This window comes from Dipodomys merriami, unplaced genomic scaffold (genome assembly GCF_024711535.1).
Source record: "Dipodomys merriami isolate MVZ:Mamm:240054 unplaced genomic scaffold, mDipMer1.0.p SCAF_2, whole genome shotgun sequence".
NCBI classification, from domain to species: Eukaryota; Metazoa; Chordata; class Mammalia; order Rodentia; family Heteromyidae; genus Dipodomys; species Dipodomys merriami.
In genome coordinates this window covers 41,040,882-41,059,781 of record NW_027203381.1, presented here as the reverse complement: position 1 = coordinate 41,059,781, position 18,900 = coordinate 41,040,882, and the positions used below count along the sequence as shown (strand labels likewise).

Sequence of the window (18,900 nt, the reverse complement as noted above, 5' to 3'; positions counted from 1 at the left end):
TTATATGACAATAGTAATAGCTCTTGTACAACTGTAAATATGCCCTATGAAATAATTTTTAATATTTCTGATAAATATTTTATTGTAAAAATAAGTATTCAAGGATTAAGCATTGTTAAGGATAAAATCATTGCAGCATTACCAAGTCCAATATTTAGTTAAAAAATACATTTTGTTTCACTTCAAACCCCATCCTATTTAAGAAAATTTTAGGAAGTTTGGAAAATAGAGAAAAAGAATAAGCCCATAAACTTCACACACTTTTTGCAGAAAATGTGTTTTAAATTGATATTTTTAATATATATATATATATATATAATTTTATATTCTTTTAAAATTAGTGTTTTCATGGATATTTTTTTGATTAATCTAAATAATTGTGATTATGATAGCAGCTTAATTTCAGCTAATGACATACTATAATTTCTTTATCCACTGAATAATTTAAATGAGGTCCAACATTTTATTTGGTATTTGTGGATCCTCCCACCATACTTTGTACTTTTTTCTTAGGGTAGATTTCCAAAAGTTGAAAATTATATGTATATGTAACCTTTATATATTATGAGTATGTATGTGCATATATATACACATATGTGTGTGAATAGATAGATCTATGTATATATGTCACTCTATGTAGCTGAGGTTGGCCTTGAACTCATGATCCTCAAGCCTGAATGCTGGAAAATGATTCTTTTAGATACATAACATCCTAATGATTTCCCAAAAGATCCTTCCAATTACAGTTGTGTCTGGAATAAGAGTACCAATTTCACCACTTACTTAGCAGAATTTACAAAAAAGTCATTGTTCTGTTTTGTTTTCATTAATTGATATTTTTAGAGATATTGAGATTTACAAAAATGTAGCAGAAAGCACAGAGGACTTTTAAATGTCCTCATTTTGCACCCAGATTATTAACATCTATCCTTAGTGTCACATACTTATTGCAATTGCTAAATGGTTATTGGTACATTATTATGAACTATTTCCCTTTTAGAATTAAATTGCTTATATTAGGGTTCACTCCATGTAGCTTATATTTTATGGATTTTCACAAATGTGCAATTCTTTTTCTCTCTCCTACTCTAGGGCAGCCAAAGATCTCTAACTGTCTCCCTAGTTTGCCACTTCCAGAGTGTCATGTACGGTTATGTGAGGCATAGTGATGTTTTGGTCAGTGACAGACTGCATATACAAACATATTCCCAAAGGATTATATTGCATAGTAACTTCCTCATAGCTGTCTTAGTTTGCACAAAACTGAAATTGCCTAACAATGCAGTTGCTTGATGACACATTTTCAAGAACAAATCCCTGTCATTAAACAGCACATGACTGTAATTGGCAATATGTATTTAAGATTCTACCATGTCTTGAAGCTTGATAGCTCATTTCTTTTCATCACTAAATAATATAGCATTATATAGAAGTATTGTAGCTTATTCATTGACTTATTAAAGGATGTCTTGGTTCTTATAGTCTAGGTAACATTAAAGTTGCTATGAACATTTAGATAGAAGTCTTTTTAATAGATGTATTTTCAACTCTAATGTATGTTTTCTCTGTATCCATATTATTGTTTTATAAATACTTTCTCTCTCTGAATATATTGTGAAATAAATGTTTGAATATATTTTATTCTTCTCTGTAGTTTCTGTTTTCTCCAGGTTACCTTTTGTTTATTTCTTTTGGTCTCTGTCTTCTGCATCTAAGCTATTTCTCAGTTGTCTGGTAATCCTGGTTGTCTGTTCTTATTTAAGACAGGTGTCCCCATAAAGCTGTTAAGAAACTCTAGCCCCGTAATGAGGCTTGCCACCTGTGGGCCATTTCTTTGAGAAATATCCAGTCAGTGTGAAGTATTTTTACTTACGCAGGTTAGATTCTACAGGGAAAAACCTACCTCATACCTTGATGGTATAACACCAGTTAACCTCTTTTTGAGGTGCCCAGTTAGAGAAGAGATCTGGAGGTGGTTGGACTTAGAATATAGTGTTTGTCTAATCTTGTTTGCAAAAGATTACAGCTACCTCAACCATGCCGGTTTAGAATGCTGTAGGTATAGTTAACCTGCTTGGAACTGGGGAACGGATCTGGGGATTTATAAGAGGGTTTCTTGCCGTTATCCTCATATTGGAGCCTAACCTGACACTGCCTTTGAGGAGGTAGTATGACTTACTGGAGAAATATGCTTGTTTCTAAGCTTCCCTCATGGCCGAGTTGGGGTTCAATTTTTAAAGATAATATTATTATTATTATTAAGGTGTTGAATACAGGGGCTACCATTTCATCAGTCAGGTAATGAGTACATTTCTTTCTTTCTTTTTTTGGACAGTTTTCCTATGCTTGAGTATTTATACCATTTCAAAATTTCTACTGTTAGAAATAATTATGTAATACATAACTTCACAAATTTAGCCTCCTCTCTTTATTGTGTATTTAGTATAACTCCCAAAAGTCCCCTACTTCTCTTAAACATAAATAATGTCAAAGCGAAAAACAAAAACCCTTTGGAGAGTCTCCCCCTGTAGCCCTGGCTGACCTGAAATTCACCAGTCTCCTGCCGCTGACTTTCAGGTGCAATCACACCTGGCCAAAATTGTCTTTAAAATAATTCCCCTTTAGTGTATTTCAGAAATTTTATGTATTTGCTATTTATGAAAGTGGGTCACTACTTGCCTAAGGGACTGGACATTCTAGAAAAGATACCCGAAATTCCTGGCATCTAGGAAGCACGCTCTTTAAATGAGCAAATACTAAGTTCAGTGGAAACAGAGAGTTTTGTTCTTCTGAAAAGTCTAGCCGCTGTGTGTCTATGAACTGTCTGTATGATATGAACACTGTGTTTGATACACAACCTTGTCGGTAAGGTTTGAGGGTCACCAGGGTCAAGATGGGTCCTAAGGTACTTTCGTACAGCCATCTGTTTTCCTTTGTACTGTAACAAGGACATCACCACTGGAGCCTTGTTAACAACCTGTAAAAAGATAATAGAAACATACAGATTTCAAAGGTATCTCCCTTCTTGGCCATTCTCTTGTCCATTCTTCAGTCTCCGGGTAGCCAAAATCTCCCCCCAAAACCCCAAAAAATACCAGTGTCAGGGGCAGGGAATGGTCTGCTATGGGCCCTTTGTTTGGATAATGCCTGTCCACCTATAACACACTTGTTTTTTTTACCCCCAATTCATTCAAAGATCTGGTTTTTAAAATAAGTTTATCGAGGCTTAAGTCAAATAACCTAAATTACCCATTTACTAAACTTCAAAGTTGTGCAAACCATCAGAATAATTTTTAGAATATTTTCTAGAATAAGAAAAAGAAATCCATTCTCATTAGCAACTACTCTTATTTGCCCCTAAATCCTGAAGTCTTAGGCAATTACTAATATCCTTTATAATTCTATAAATATGCTTATTCTTGAGTTATGCAGTATATGGAATTTTGTAACTTATTTCTCTGAGTATGTTTTCAAGGTTTATCCATGTTGCAGTATATATCAGTACTTTGTTATTTTTATTACCAAATTAGTACTATTTCACTGTATATATGTATATACTATCACATATTGTTTATGCATTCATTATTTGGTAGACATTTGAATTGTTTCTAGTTTTTAGCTTTTAAAAATAAAACTTAATGCTGCAGTCACAGCATTTTTTAATATTTATTTTTTGTGTTGGCACTGGGGCTTGAAGTCAGGGCTTGACTTTCTTGCTCACAATTGGTGCTCTACCACTTCTGGCTTTTTCATGGTTAATTGGAGATAAAAAACCTCATTTTTTTCTGCCTGGAGTTGGCTTTGAACTGGGATCCTCAGCTCTCAGCATCTTGAGTAGCTAGGATTATAGGCATGAACCCACAACAGAAGATAAATTTTTTGTTGTTGTTTTTTAAATACCTAAGAGAGGTAAAAAATCAGGGAAAGAGAATAAGGAATATTGCAGTGTTAACTAGAGAGAACCAGTTTATCTTTATTACTCTAGGGGCATAGCTCTGGAGTGCCCCAAGGAAGATAGGCTCAGAATGTGCTGATATAAAATAATGCTGAGAGGTTAGGTAATTTGGAAAGGGGCATTGGAACAGAGTTCCTAGGGCCTGCTCTTCCTGTTACCCAGGAAAATTCTCCCAGACCCCAGGCTTATAGATATGATCTATTTTGGAGAAAGTTCCATGGGCTGCTGAGAAGAATGTGTACTGGGTTGTGGTTGGGTGGAAAACTCTGTAGATGTCTGTTATGTCCATTTGGGATATGGTGTCATTAAGTTAGAGGCTTCTTTGCTTATCTTCTGTTTGGTTGACCTGTCCTTTGATGAGTGTGGGGTATTAAAGTCCCCCACTATTATTGTATTTGAATCTATCTTGTTCTGCAAGTCTGAGAGTATTTGTTTAACATATATAGGTTTGTTTGGTGAATATAAATTGATAATTGTGATATCATCTTCTTGGATTGTTTCCTGTACTAATATGTAGCTACCTTTTTTGTCTTTTTGTACTGATTTTAATGAGAATTCTATTCTGTCAGATATCAAAATGGTGACCCCTGCCTTCTGGCTGGGTGCATTTGCATGGAAGATCTTCTTTCATCCCGTGACTCAGAGTTTGTTTTTATCTCTGGCTGTGAGATGCATCTCTTGGAGACAGCAAATGGATGGATCTTGTTTTCTGATCCACTCTGCAGTTTGTTTTCTTTTTCTTTTGATTGGTATATTGAGTCCATTAATGTTTATGGTTATTAAACCATATGGGGGGTCAGATGGGAAGGGATGGGAAGGGGAAACAAAGGAGCAGGCAACAATGCTTGATAAGCAATGCACTCATTACCTTGCTCATGTAATTGTAACCCCTCTGTACGGTATTTTCACACACATAAAAAAAATTGTAGTTTCTCCGTTGAATGTGAATGCTAGTTTCACTGGATATACCAGTCTGGTTTGGCAGTTGTTGGTTTTCAGGGCTTGGATGGTACTTTTCTAGGCTCTCCTTGCATTGAGGGATTATGTGGAGAAGTCCGCAATGATTCTAATTTTCTTTCCATTGTAATATAGCTCCTTCTTTGATTTTACAGCATTTAAAAACAGCTCTTTGCAATTCAGGTTTAGTGTCTTTACTACATCGTGTCTAGAAGTGTTTCTTATAGGATCCTGTCTACTAGGTGTTCTGTACACTTATGTTACATGGGTGAGGTTTTCTCTTTCAAGATTGGGAAAATTTTCTGTAATAATACTTTTGAATAAATGTTGTATTCCTCTATTCTGGTATTCCTTCCCTTCATCAATACCAATTATACAGATTAGATTTCTTGGCATTGTCTGCCAGTTCTTGGAAAGAATGAACTTAGATACCTATTTTACACTAAACCTAAAGGGTCACTCAAAATGGATCATATGCTTACATGTAAGACTGAAACTATAAAACCTTTCAAAGAAAATATAGGTATACATCTCTGTGACCTTAGGTTAAACAATGGTTTCTTAGGACACCAAAAATATACATGAAAAATCTGAAAAACTGAATTAAAAAATTAAAACATATCTTCTGTTGTTCAGGGTAGATGCCTGAATTTAGGCTTATAGAGAGATCATTTGCATCTACATGCAAAGAATTGAGGCCCTGAGCCCAGCTTTCTACAAATTTAATATAGGCCATGAGGCAGCCTGAAGAAACTGTGAGGAAATACATCTCAGAAAAGAGAAGAGTAATTTAAAATTTGAAATTTTGGGGGGGGGGGGGAAATGAAAGGATAAATGAGTTTGGAGCCCTGACCACCAAATCATTATGCATAATTTGTACATCATATGTGGTAATTTACATTGTTAGTCCCTATACACGGGTTTGTGACTTGTCTCCAAGCTCAAAATAAGATGAATTATTTTAACTAAACTTCTTGAATGAAGCATGTGACTTTAGTTGGAGAAAAACAACCTATGATATAAAATAATTTAATGGTAGTGTTTAAAGTCACCACCAGTACATTTTTACTTTGTGAATGATTATAAATATAGAGAAGATGTAAAAATAATTTCCATACACATACCTTCAAAGTTGTATTCAAAATGAAAACCTATCTGAAAACCTCAATTTGGTATTATTTTGTGAAAGATGATATTCAGGTATAAATATCATATTTGTTTGCTCATATGGCTACTGGGGTTAGCAGTGTGTGTGTGTGTGTGTGTGTGTGTGTGTGTGTGTGTGTGTGTGTGTGTGTGTGTGTGTGTGTGTGTGTGTGTGTGTGTGTGTGTGTGTGTTCCTGCCAGTTATCATTTTGATAGATTAGATGAGAATTGAACAGACAGTTCACTAAGCCAATAAAATTCTTTATGGATTATAAATTGTACTGAACTATATTTCTATAAAGCATAAAAGAATGGCCTATGACATTTTTCAGAAGGCTATTAGATTTGATGGATATATTGAAATTTGTTCTTCAACACAGCAATTTTATTTATTTATTTTTTAATATTTTTTATTTTTTCTTCAGTGATATTAGATATTCAACTGCTCTATCACTTGAACCAAACTCCAATACTTTGCTTTTAATCTGTTTTTCAGATAATGTCTCTCAGTTTTTGCCCCAGGCTTGCCTTGGACTTCCATCTATCAAACTCTGCTTCTTTAGTAACTGGCACTAGCTTGCTTTTTTTTTTCACCCATTTTCCTCTGATTCTGTGACCTCCTCCTAGCTTTTCTCTTGTGTGCACCTGTACATACCATATGTGAGTTCAAGAACACAGTTATCTAAAAACAATGAGAAGAGGTCCTTTGTTTCTTGAGTCCTGTTTACTTTGTCATAGCTCATTGTGTTTTCAATTTAACATCCGCTTATCAAGGAGACCATGTGCTGTTTGTCTCACTGATGGTGGCTTATTTTGCTCAACCTGATTTGTTCTAGTCCCATCCATTCCCCTGTGAATGCCATTATTTTGTCCTTTCTAATGGCTTCATAATATTCCATTGTATATAGGTACTGCATTTTTTTTTTATCCATTCTTCTGTAATGGGGCATCTGAGTTGTTTCCATATTTTGGCTATTGTGAACAGAGCAGCAGTGAACTTGGAGGTGCATGTGTCCTTGTATTCTGGTTCCTGTTGTTCAGGGTAGATGCCTAGGAGGTATCACAATACCAGATTTAAAGGTCTACTATAGAGCCATAATAACAAAAATAGCTTAGTATTGGCACAAATATGGACCTGAAGACCAATGGAATAGATTAGAAGACCCAGAAATAAAGCTTTATACTTACAGTCAGTTGATATTTGACAAAGAAGCCAAAGACATACAGTGGAACAAACATAGGCTCTTCAACTACTGGTGCTAGGAAAACTGGGTGGCCACATGCAGAAAACTAAAAGTGGTTCCCAGCCTGTCACCATGCACTAACACCAACTCAAAATGAATTGAAGATCTCAACATCAAACCTGAAACTCTGAAACTATGGCAGGACAGACTAGGAAAGACACAAGAACTTATAGGCACAGGCAAGACTACCTGAACAGAGTCCTAGGGCCACAACAAATTGGAGAGAAACCCGACAAATGGGACTACCTTAAAATAAAAAGTTTCTGCACAGCTAAAGACAAGACCAAACTAGAAAGATAGCCAACCAACTGGGAGAATATATTTACCAGCAATATATCAAAGGCCTAATATCCATTATATACAGGGAACTCAAGAAACTAATTCCTCCCAAGTCTAACAAACTAATAATTAAATGGGCAAAAGCCCTAGAGAGAGACTTCTCAGAAGAAGAGATAAAAATGGCAAAGAAACACATGAGGAAATGTTTATCATCCTTGGCCGTAAAGGAAATGCAAAAGAAAACAAGCCTGAGATGCCACCTTACCCCAGTCAGAATGGCCTATATACTAAATTCAGACAATGACAAATGCTGGCCAGGATGTGAAGAAAGAGAAACCCTACTGCATTGCTGGTGGGGATGTAAACTAAACAACCACTCTGGAAAGCAGTCTGAAGGTTCCTCAGAAAACTAAGTATAGACCTTCCCTACAACCTAGCCATACCACTCCTAGGCATCTACCCTGAACAACAGAAGATAAGTTTCTAATTTTTTTAATTCAGTTTTTCAAATTTTGTCATGTATGCTTTTGGTGTCCTAAGACACCATTGTTTAACCTAAGGTCACAGAGATGTATACCTATATTTTCTTTTAAAGATTTTATAGTTTCAGTCCTACATGTAAACATATGATCCATTTTGAGTGAACCTTTAGGTTTAGTGTGAAATAGGTATCTAAGTTCATTCTTTACATGTAGATATCTAGTTGTTTTCCCACTGTTTGTTGAAAATCAATTGATTATGTTTGGAAAGCAGTCTGGAGGGTCCTTAGAAAGCTAAAGATTGACCTCCCTTACGACCCAGTCATACCACTTCTAGGCATCTACCCTGAACAACAGGAACCAATATACAAGGACACGTGCACCTCCATGTTTATTGCAGCACTGTTCGCAATAGCTAGGATATGGAAACAACCTAGATGCCCCACCACAGATGAATGGATCCAAAAATTGTGGTATCTATACACAATGGAATATTATGCAGCCATTAGAAATGACAAAATAATGGCATTTGCAGGGAAATGGATGGAGCTAGAAGGAATCATGTTGAGCGAGGTAAGCCAAGAACGAAGAGACAAACAGTACATGGTCTCCCTGATAAGTGGATGATAAATCCAAAATGTTAGGTGATATGACAAAACTAACAGGACTTAAGAAACAAAGAACTCCCACTCATCTGGTTGAACCACTACCAAATATCCCCATGCTGCTGATCACATATATGGAATATAACATGTGAGCACCGTTATATATTACAGACTGTGATAGACAATTTGCTCCAGGAAAGTTAGAATGAACTTGTGACTTTAAATGAGCATCATTATTCCACAATACTGTGAATTACCGGAAATTAAGTAATCACTTAATCACAATAAAAAAAAAAAAAAAAGAAGCTTGGGGAAGGGAGGGAGGGAGGGGATGGTAGGGGGAAAACAATGGAGGGGGTAACAATGCTCAAGAGGAAGTGTACTCATTACCTCACTCATGTAACTGTAACCCTCTGTATAGTATCTTTACAATAAAAAAAATTAAAAAAAAAAAAGAAAATCAATTGATTATGAAGATAAGATTTTTTTCCCCAATTCAATTCCCAATGGCATTTCATTGTTTTGTATGTCTATTTTTATGCTAGTAGCACACTATTGAATTCTGTAGCTTTGGAGTAAGTTACAAAACTTGACATATGAATCCTCTAACTTTGTTCTTTTTTCTTGAAGATTATTTGACCCATGTTTAGCCCCTTTCATTTCTATATAAATTTTATGTAAGTTTTTTTATTGCCAAAAAGGGGATTTTGATAGGGATTATAGTGAACTTATAGATCTCCAGGACTTGTTGGATGAGATTGCTTTGGGCACCAACATGGTACCTTAATTGCTCTGCCTTTCTTCTCCAGAAGACATTTTTTTTAAATAGTCCTGAAATGAAGAGCAGAAACCTATTCATGTTAACCAAAAATAAACGTGGTATTCTCTGCTCTAGTTTTCTTAAATATAAAATGATGTTAATAAATTTGCCTAATCATAAAGATGCTATGATGATTAAATGACAGAATCTATTTGAAGCACTTATTAAGCACTTATAGGTGTTAACCACCAGAGCCTGGTCTTGACAGATTTATATGTTGAAACTCAAAAAAAAAAAGAAGAATATTTGAAATATTTAGCAAATTATATATTTTAAGCCAGGCACCAATGGCTCATGCCTGTAATACTAGCTACTGAGGAGGCTGGGATCTGAGAATCACTGTTTGAAGTCAGCTCAGGTAGGGGAAACCCTTATCTCCAATTAATTACCAAGAAAGCTGAAAGTGGAGCTGTGGCTCAAGTGGGTAGAGTACCAGCTTTGAGCATAAAAGCTCAGGCACAGTGCCCAGGCCCTAAGTTCAAGCCCAGGACCAGCACCAAAGGAAAAACAAAGTATACTTTCTAAGTTATGAAGGAACAGAGTGAAGAAAACAATGCACGTGCACATGTGCGTGCACACACACATATACTATAATGCAATCCAATTGTGAGAACATTAATTCCCTTAGAAGTTATAATTTTTACAAATGAAATAATAGTTCAGACAATAGCCTTAAACTTTTAAGGAGAATGTTTATGTGAAATAAAGATACTGAGTTTGTGTTGTAGGTATGTAATTTCATACTCATTTCTTCATTCTTCACATAATATTATTAGCTGTTGACATATTATCTCTCTGAGCTTCCCCCAAATAGACGTTATTCCATATTATTATTCCACATTCCACAATCTATATCGAGTTAATAGTTATTTTGTGAGCTGAGTGCTGGTGGCTCACACCTAAAATATCAGGATGCTAAGATCCGAGGACTGCAGTCTGAAGCCAGCCTGGGCATACAAATTTGAGAGACTTTCATCTCTAGCCAAAAAAAAAATCCAGAACTGGAGGCATGGCTCTAGTGTACATAACTAGGCAGAAGCAAAAAAAAAAAAGGAAGAAAAGTAAGAGTTAGAGGCCCTGAGTTCAAGCCTCAAGATCAACACAGATATAGACACAGACATACACATACACACAGTTATTTTTGTGCTTGCATATTTTATTAGGTTGTAGCTCCTTGAGTTCAGGCACTGCATATTGTCTACTCTCACAATCACAATATATATAGAGAGTGTATAAATTTGTTTTGTCAATTAGGTTTCTGGCTCAAGAAGGAAGGAACTTGGCCAGCTACCCAGTTAAGTAGGTGGTCATTTTTGTGTTCTTGTGCTCATTAATAGACTCCAATAGAAGCTCCCTATGTGTGGCTCTGTACTTTGACACTGGGGCTGATAAATCAAATAGAAGGCATTGCTAATCTGTTCTTACAGATAAGGAGATAGTGTTGATAAATCTACACATGATAAAATAACAAAACAACTAGAACTTCCTAATAATGTTATTCTTAGGCTTTATATCATAGGGAATTTGGTTAATTAAAAAAATTAATATGCCTATTTTTTCATTTATTAGAACTATTTGTAACCATATACAAAAACACAATCCCATTTTAAAAAGTATATTGATGTCTTTAATTTGATATGGTGAGACATCCTAGGCTTTTGATATATATACATACTTATATAGCTATGCATATGCTTATATATGGTCTGCAAATATATCTTTCCATAAACATATAAGAAATATTGATCAAACAAGGCTATTTGGAGACTAGAGGCATAGCTCAGTAGTAGTGCCTTTGGCTAGTATGCACAAGACCCTAGATTTAATCCCCAACACCACAATATAATAAATAAATAAGTAAATGAAAACTTGGAGAATGTTTAGAAAAGGGTCAAATTTCATGCCATAGTGAATTGCCATGTAACAAAATTTCAGTGGCTAAAATCACAAACACATGTATGTAAGGTGATGACTGTGTTTGCTCCTGAGGTAAAGCAGACTCTGCTAAGCTTAGTATTGTCTTTAGTGTTCACATTATCTGAAACTTTGGGCAGCACAATAGTCTTAAATAGTCTGAAATTTAAAGACATAAAATATAAATCTCCAATTTTTCAATATTAGACTCAACAGACATAAAATTACTCTATTAAATTACTTTCTGTACTTAGCTGATCAGATACCATCACAGGTCTGTTGACCATGAAGGAGCATGTATATACATGGAGTTGATTAGGAGATGTTTGACTAGAATGAACACTCAGAGGTAAGAGTGAAGCTAGACCAAAAATTTAGCTATTCTTCATTCTCTAGGAGAAAAAGATTTGAACAGGAAGGAAAAAGGTGCCATGAATGGAAATAGCAACTTTGGAAATAATTTTCCAAAGGTTGATTATAGGCAGAAAAATGAAACACAGTGAGACTTTCAAGAAGCAATTCTCTTTGAACACAGGAGTTCAGGTAAGTGATAATAAACACCAGGCCAATTCTGAGGCAGTGGCAAAAATATTTACAGGACCCTAGTATATACTAAATATAGCACTAAGTGTGTTACATACAGATTTATTACATTCCCAAAGGCATACTTAAAATGTTTTGACAACTTTTGGTAGCAGTTTGTACCATGGACTTGAGAGTCAGTATTTTCTTCTAATACTATTTAGTCTGCTAATCACTCTTCTCAGCCTTTCAAAGGCTTTTTGTCTACACTTTTAATTTACTTTGTTTGTATCTTTTTGAGATGGGATCTAACTATGTTGCCTAGGCCTCAGATTCATGATTCTTTGGCCTCAGCCTCCTGAGTAGCTGAGATTACAGGTGTGGACCATTTCAGTTTTCTAAACTTTCTAAAACATTTGGCTTTAAATAGAAGAGATGGAATGACTTACAAGAAAATAATTAATCCTAAGTGATATGTTATAATCCAAATTAAGTCATGTCTACAATGCAAATGTCAATTAAGTGTGGTTGGCACTATCTTCTTCAAAATGATTTGAAACTTTCAAATATTAATTACATGAAACTTTGGTATGATTTTTTGTGTCTGATTTTAAAGGAAGAAAAGAAATAGAGTGGGTAATATAATTTCCCACATATTTTTCCCCATACTAGAACTGAGATAAAAAATTTGTGTACATTGTTTTAGAGAACCACATACTATACTAGGGTAGTAACGTTCTGCCCACTGACCATATAAAGCCCACAAAATCATTTGAGGCATGTATGTATCTCAAAAGGTTCTTGTCTGTTGCCCATAGCTATCTGTCTATATTAATAGTTTTGTATGATCTCGAATGATATTCTAAATTATCCCAATTACCCTTAGTAGAAGAAGGGTTCCCCACCCCCACCAGATCTTCTAATCATACTATTTATTGGCACTCTATAAATGTTAAGAAGTGCAGTCTTTGTTAATTGAGGAGTATGATGTTCATTACCATTGCTTATGTTCATGTATCAATGTAAATCTTGCATATATTCATCACATATTTATATTCAGCTTTGTCACATATTTTTCTTTTTTTTTTTTTTTTTTCCAACATAAACCTAGGTGAATGTTTAATTCTACCAATATTTGGCATTTCTTCCTTTTAAACAAACTGGGTGCCTTTGAATAGGGAAATGATTCCTGAGGTTCTTTTTTTTTTTTTTTTAAATTGTATTTTATTTTATTTGAGAACATACTGTACAGAGGGGCTACAATTACATGGGCAGGATAATGCATACATTTCTTACCAAGCATTGCAGCCTCCTCCTTGTCACATATTTTTCATTAAAAATTTTCTTTAATCTTAAAATTCTTGTTAAGTAGCTGTACAAAGGGGTTTCAATTAAACATATCAAGTTATGAGTACAATGAATCTTGATCAATGTAACCCCTTCCATTATTCTCCCCCAACCCCATCCATGACACTGTTTTTTACATCATACTAAAATAAACTTAAATTTAAAACATGGATCCAATATTTTTGTTCCCTAAGTATTTTAAAGTAAGCCATGTATTTTAAATCACTCCTATATGTGATAAGAGGAAAAGTACCCTTGAGTATATTTCTATACCAAGAATGAAAATTTAAACTTACCATCTTTCATTTGTGTAATTGTTACTATAGTAAAGCAGAAAAAGTTTGCAATGGATTTTTTTTTTTTTTTTGTCGGTCATGGGGCTTGAACTCTGGGCCTGGGCACTGTCCCTCAGCTCTTCAGCTCAAGGCGAGCGCTCCACCACTTGAGCTACAGCGCCACTTCCGGTTTTCTGGTGGTTTATTGGAGATAGGAGTCTCACAGTCTTTCCTGCCCGGGCTGGCTTTGAACCGTGATCCTCAGATCTCAGCCTCCTGAGTAGGTAGGATTACAGGCGTGAGCCACCAGCGCCCGGCTTGCAATGGATTTTTTTATCAGTGTGAGATAAGGGGGAAAGAATACTTGAATCTATTTATATATATACATAAGTAGGTTAAAATAATTTTAACTTATTGAAACCAGTTTAATATTATTGAGCTTTTATTTGCCTTTTATTTTTGGACGGGAGTTGTATATAAAGCATTTTGGTTTATATTAGCTAAAAATAGTCCAAAAAAATCATTTGTCTCAGATGAGCAAGAAGACTATCTGGAAAGAAAAGAGCTGAGGTCTTTCTTCCACTTGGGGAAAATGTTTATGTGTGTTTCTGGTATGAATGTGTTTGTGCTACTACAGAACCTAGCTGACAGATGAGCACTGAGTATTAATGAATGGTGGTGAGTTCAGTTTTGAGAGATACTAAAAAGATTATTTCTTCCTTTTTAACAGTAAATAAAAATGAGAAGGCCGTGTTTCACATTAATTAAATGTTATACTTTTCATAATTTGTTTCTGAACACATGCATTTAGGAGGGTTTTGAGAGCTGAGCTAAAAATATCCCTTTCATAGAAACCTAAGAATGTGTGTACAGGTTCAATTTTTAGATGAATGCTGAAGATATGTGGAAAATTAGGATATTGAAGACAGGTAGAAAATTGATAAAAGTGGCATAGAATTGGAAAGGTCACCAGGCTTTCTTTTTCCTTTCCAATGGCTGAGGACAGAATGAAGATTATTATTAAAGGTGAAAATATTTGACAGTCCATTTAAGGGACTGACTGAAAGAAAACCACTAACTGCCACCTCTCCTTTTTGCTGTAAAATTTCATCAGTATCTTAGTAAAGAAGTATGCTTTTTAGCCTTGTCCTTAATATATGAACCTATTTGAATAGAATGAAAGTGATCATTTTATTAATACTGTATTAAATAAATATTTAGGGTGATTTCTAATCTTAGGAGTAACATAGGAAAGGGGAAAATTCATGTTTATAGTATTCACTGTAATAACCTGGATTGTTTTCTGTGTTATCATTTTTTGTTAATTAAAATCAAAATTGTATATTTATTCTCAGGTGATATTTGATCATGGTATTCCATCACTGTAGAAAAAGGATACAGTCTTGTTTGTTACTAATTGCCTCTAGAATTGCAACATATGAGGTTTTCCTGTTGATAATACATAGTTTTTATAGGAAATGAAAAAAATGCTACTTTATTAGAACTAACAGCTTCTTTTTTGCACAGTGAGAGAAGCAGATTGGACTATTCAGCTTACTGACAAATGTTCTGCTGTTACCTAGCTTATAAGAAAGGGGAAAAGGAGCTGGGAAGGTGGCTCAGTAGTAGAGCGCTTGCCTTACATACATGAGGCCCTGGATTCAATTCCTCAGCACCACATAAGCAGAAAAAGCTGGAAGTGGTGCTGTGGCTCAAGTGGTAGAGCGCTAGCCTTGAGCTGAAGAGCTGAGGGATAGCACCCAGGCCCAGAATTCAGGCCCCGCAACTGACAAAAAAAGAACGAATGAACTGAACGAATGAATGAAAGAAAGAAAGAGAAAAAGTGTAATTCACTTTGATCTTGGAGTGTTTCTATGGAAAATATATGTGTATGAATACCTGGTTTTCTCTTTCTTTTTCATTCAACTCCCAAATGAATTATTTAAATTACCCTTCCAGATATAACTAATGTGTGTTAATAGCTGTAATATATATCTTTTAAGGATAAAGTAAGGATTTTTATATTTTTTCAAGCATGGTAGCTTGTATTTTGTATGAAACAGATTAGTCATCTTTTGGTCTTTGTTTAATCATTCGATCTTTAAATCACTGTTTTGATATAATGCTCTAATATAAATTTCTCTTTAAACTATATTGCTTATATAAATTCTTAATTCTTAACAACTAGGTAGATGGATCCATTTCTCTTTTCTTTCTTTTTTTATTTTTTATTTTTCTTTTTCCAGTCATGGGGCCTGAACTCTGGGCCTGGGCGCTGTCCCTCAGCTCTTCAGCTCAAGGCTAGGGCTCTACCACTTGAGCCACAGCGCCACATCCAGCTTTTTTCTTTTTGCTTATGTGGTGCTGAGGAATTGAATCCAGGGCCTCATGCGTGCAAGGCAAGCGCTCTACCACTGAGCCACCTTCCTAGCCCCCCAATTCTCTTTTCTGAATTGCCCTTTGGATTCTTTACGTTCAAAGAAGAAAGCTCACTTAAGACTATCTCAAGTTTATGGTCAAGGTTACTGTAGACTCAAGACATACCATACTTTGCAGATCTATACAAATCAACATGATTAACTGTCACTTTGACAACAAATCCTTCTCCTTTGAAAATGGATCATAGTGAGTAACATTTGTGCTGTAGGATTTTTGTCCAATCAATTATTCCTGACCTTGTTTTATATATTTTCTCACTCTCCTCAGGTAGTACCCTAACTCCACAGACAACTTGTCTTATTGCTTCTGTGACCAAGCCTTCTCAACTCTCACTTACTTTATGCACATTACCTGGGCTCATCTGGGGTTTCTTCCTGTCTCTGCTTTGCACAAACATATTTACCTAGTGGCACTTGGCTCAGTTCAAGTCTACTGTTAACTCTTCAGTGACACCTTCCCTGACTCACGGTCTACCCTTGTGTTAGAGAATTGTGACATTTCCAAGTTAGACATGCATGTCTTTATTATCACAAGAGTAAGATCTTGAGGTGGCATTTCAATGTTGCACAAGCTGGTCTCAAGCAATCTTCCTATCTCAGCCTCCTGAGTAGCGAGTACTATACACATACACCTACCACCATTCCTGGCTCTTCTTATTCCTTTGTGCTGCTAAAGAAGAGGGAAAGGGAAGAACCTATTTTACTTGAAAATAATGTGAATATGATAGTATTAAGAAACATGATGAAACTGTGAATGTCTATCAGTATTGGACAGAATTATAAAGGTTTCCCTTTGAAAGTTGCAATCAGTCATCTCATTGGGAACCAAGACCTCAAGGAAAGAGAAATGGATTGTGTAGTATCTGGGACCTTTAACTACCACCATATCCATGAATTCAGATATTTCTATAAAATGACATAAGAGGGCTGAGAGATGAAGGTTAGGAATATCAAAACTGCTGGGTGCTGGTGGCTCATGCTTGTAATAGTAGCTACTCATGAGTCTTTTTTAAGATTTTGTTTTATTGTAAAGATGATGTACAGAGGGGTTAAGTTACATAAGTAAGGTAATGAGTTGAACAGTGTTACCTTGTTTTCTCCCACTTTCCCTCCCCCTCGACTCCCTTCTACCCCAAGTTGTAAAGTTCATTTTCAGCATAGTGTCTTGTGAGTATCACAGTTGCAATGGTTCACCTTTGTCCATTGTCTCACCATTTTGTGATTCTTCTTCCCTTCCCCAAATCAGATAAATATATGTACAAGACACAGGGTACCAAAATCAAAGGCAGTGACAACAGTGGATAAACCAAAGGAATAAAAAACAAAAGGAAAGAAAAAAGAAATAAATTCGTATAGTATATGAAAAAAAAGCAAAAAAAAACCCCTCTTGTTTCTATATCTTGGGGTTCATTTTGATTAGCATCATTTTATATAGTCATATGTATATAGCTATTGAGCTACTGAGATCCTCTTCTAGGACTATCCTAGACATTACTAATTATTACAAATGAGAAAAACCATGGAGCCTGTTTATTGGGTGGCTTACTTCACTTAATATGATTTTTTTCCCCAAGTCTTTCCCTTTCTTTACAAATGAGGCTATATCATTCTTCCTAATGGAAGTATAAAACTCTATTGTATGCATGTACCACATTTTCTTGATATTCATTGCTGCATTATTTACCATAGCTAAGATATGGAACCAACACAGATACCTCTCAGTAGATGAATGGATCAAGAAAATGTGATATATATACACAATGGAATTCTATGAGGCTATTATCTACAGTTAACCAACAGAAAAAAGAATAACAACCAATGCTTTCAAGTAAGAGTGATAGGTCTATATCATTTACTCTGAATATTAATGTTATGTTAAGTACAAAGAATACTGGATAGATTTTTATGTTATTTTCAGGTTTCGTTTGGTTTGGGTTTCCTTGAGAAGTTGATAGTCCTTACTAAACTTTCTTCTTTGAACCTCTCATCACTGACCTGAAAAGTCTTTTGTCCTGGGGGATGCCTGTCCCTTGCTTGAGTCTCTTATTTATATAGCATAGAAAAGTAGAGAAGTCTTTGTATTTTACTCAGTGTAGACATCATCCCCCTCCACTAGATTGCTATAGTGTTCTGTCCAGTGCTGATTGTCCATGTTATCAGTAAACATTGCTGCCATTCTGAGTCTCTTTCTTGTTAGTAGTCTTCTAGCTAACTTACTGTGGCAATAGGAAGGATGTTTTAGGCCTCTCCTGGGAAAAGTGTTACTCCCATGTTTACTTCTAATAGCAATTAATTCCTTATTGCAAAGAAACAATATGTTCTGTTTGGCACTATTAGACCTGCTCTAGCACTGGCAGATTCTGAGTACCCCTCTTTGACTTTTCTATACCCAGTGCCATCTTGGGATATGTATTTTTGGTAAAGTGCCAACAAGTAGATTAGAGAAGTTACATTTGTATATTTGTTTTTAACTATAGTGTGACATTTAAAGAGGTTAACATTGAATCTTAACATTGCCAAAGCAGTTTTATGGTAAAATTGTAAAAATACAAAATACATGAACTTTAGAGGAAAGGGTGGAAGCAAGAGAATGAGGAGGAAACAAAGTAGGGATAAATAGAAATAAAGACAAAGTAGAACAGTTTACCTGGTAAGCCTTGTTAGGTGCCACAGGGGACTTGATACAACTCTATCCAGTTGTTTAATACACTGACTTCAAGGCTCTTCTTTATGACTGTTTTCTAAGGAAGATAAAAGCTGCATCTGACACTTGTACAGGAGACCACATCCTGCATGTAAGATAGAAATATACTTCATAAAAACGGAGATATAGTTTACAAATGCTGTATCACTCTTCTAGTGCCAATGTTAGCTTTTAGTATAATCACAAGTACAGCCATCAGCACGAATTCCAAAACC

General features: G+C 35.3%; 1 protein-coding gene and 1 long non-coding RNA gene across 4 annotated transcripts in view; one reads left to right on the top strand and one right to left on the bottom strand.

Annotated features, from left to right (window-relative positions):
• Positions 1-18,759, bottom strand: part of LOC138832093 (uncharacterized) — a 55,207-nt gene extending 36,448 nt beyond the window's left edge. Inside the window, exon 1 of the long non-coding RNA XR_011373505.1 lies at positions 18,629-18,759. This is a non-coding gene — a long non-coding RNA (uncharacterized lncRNA). The remainder of the gene's footprint in view (positions 1-18,628) is intronic.
• Greb1l (GREB1 like retinoic acid receptor coactivator) overlaps positions 1-18,900 on the top strand; it is a 258,809-nt gene that overhangs the window by 39,811 nt on the left and 200,098 nt on the right. The gene's annotated exons all lie outside the window — the stretch shown is intronic.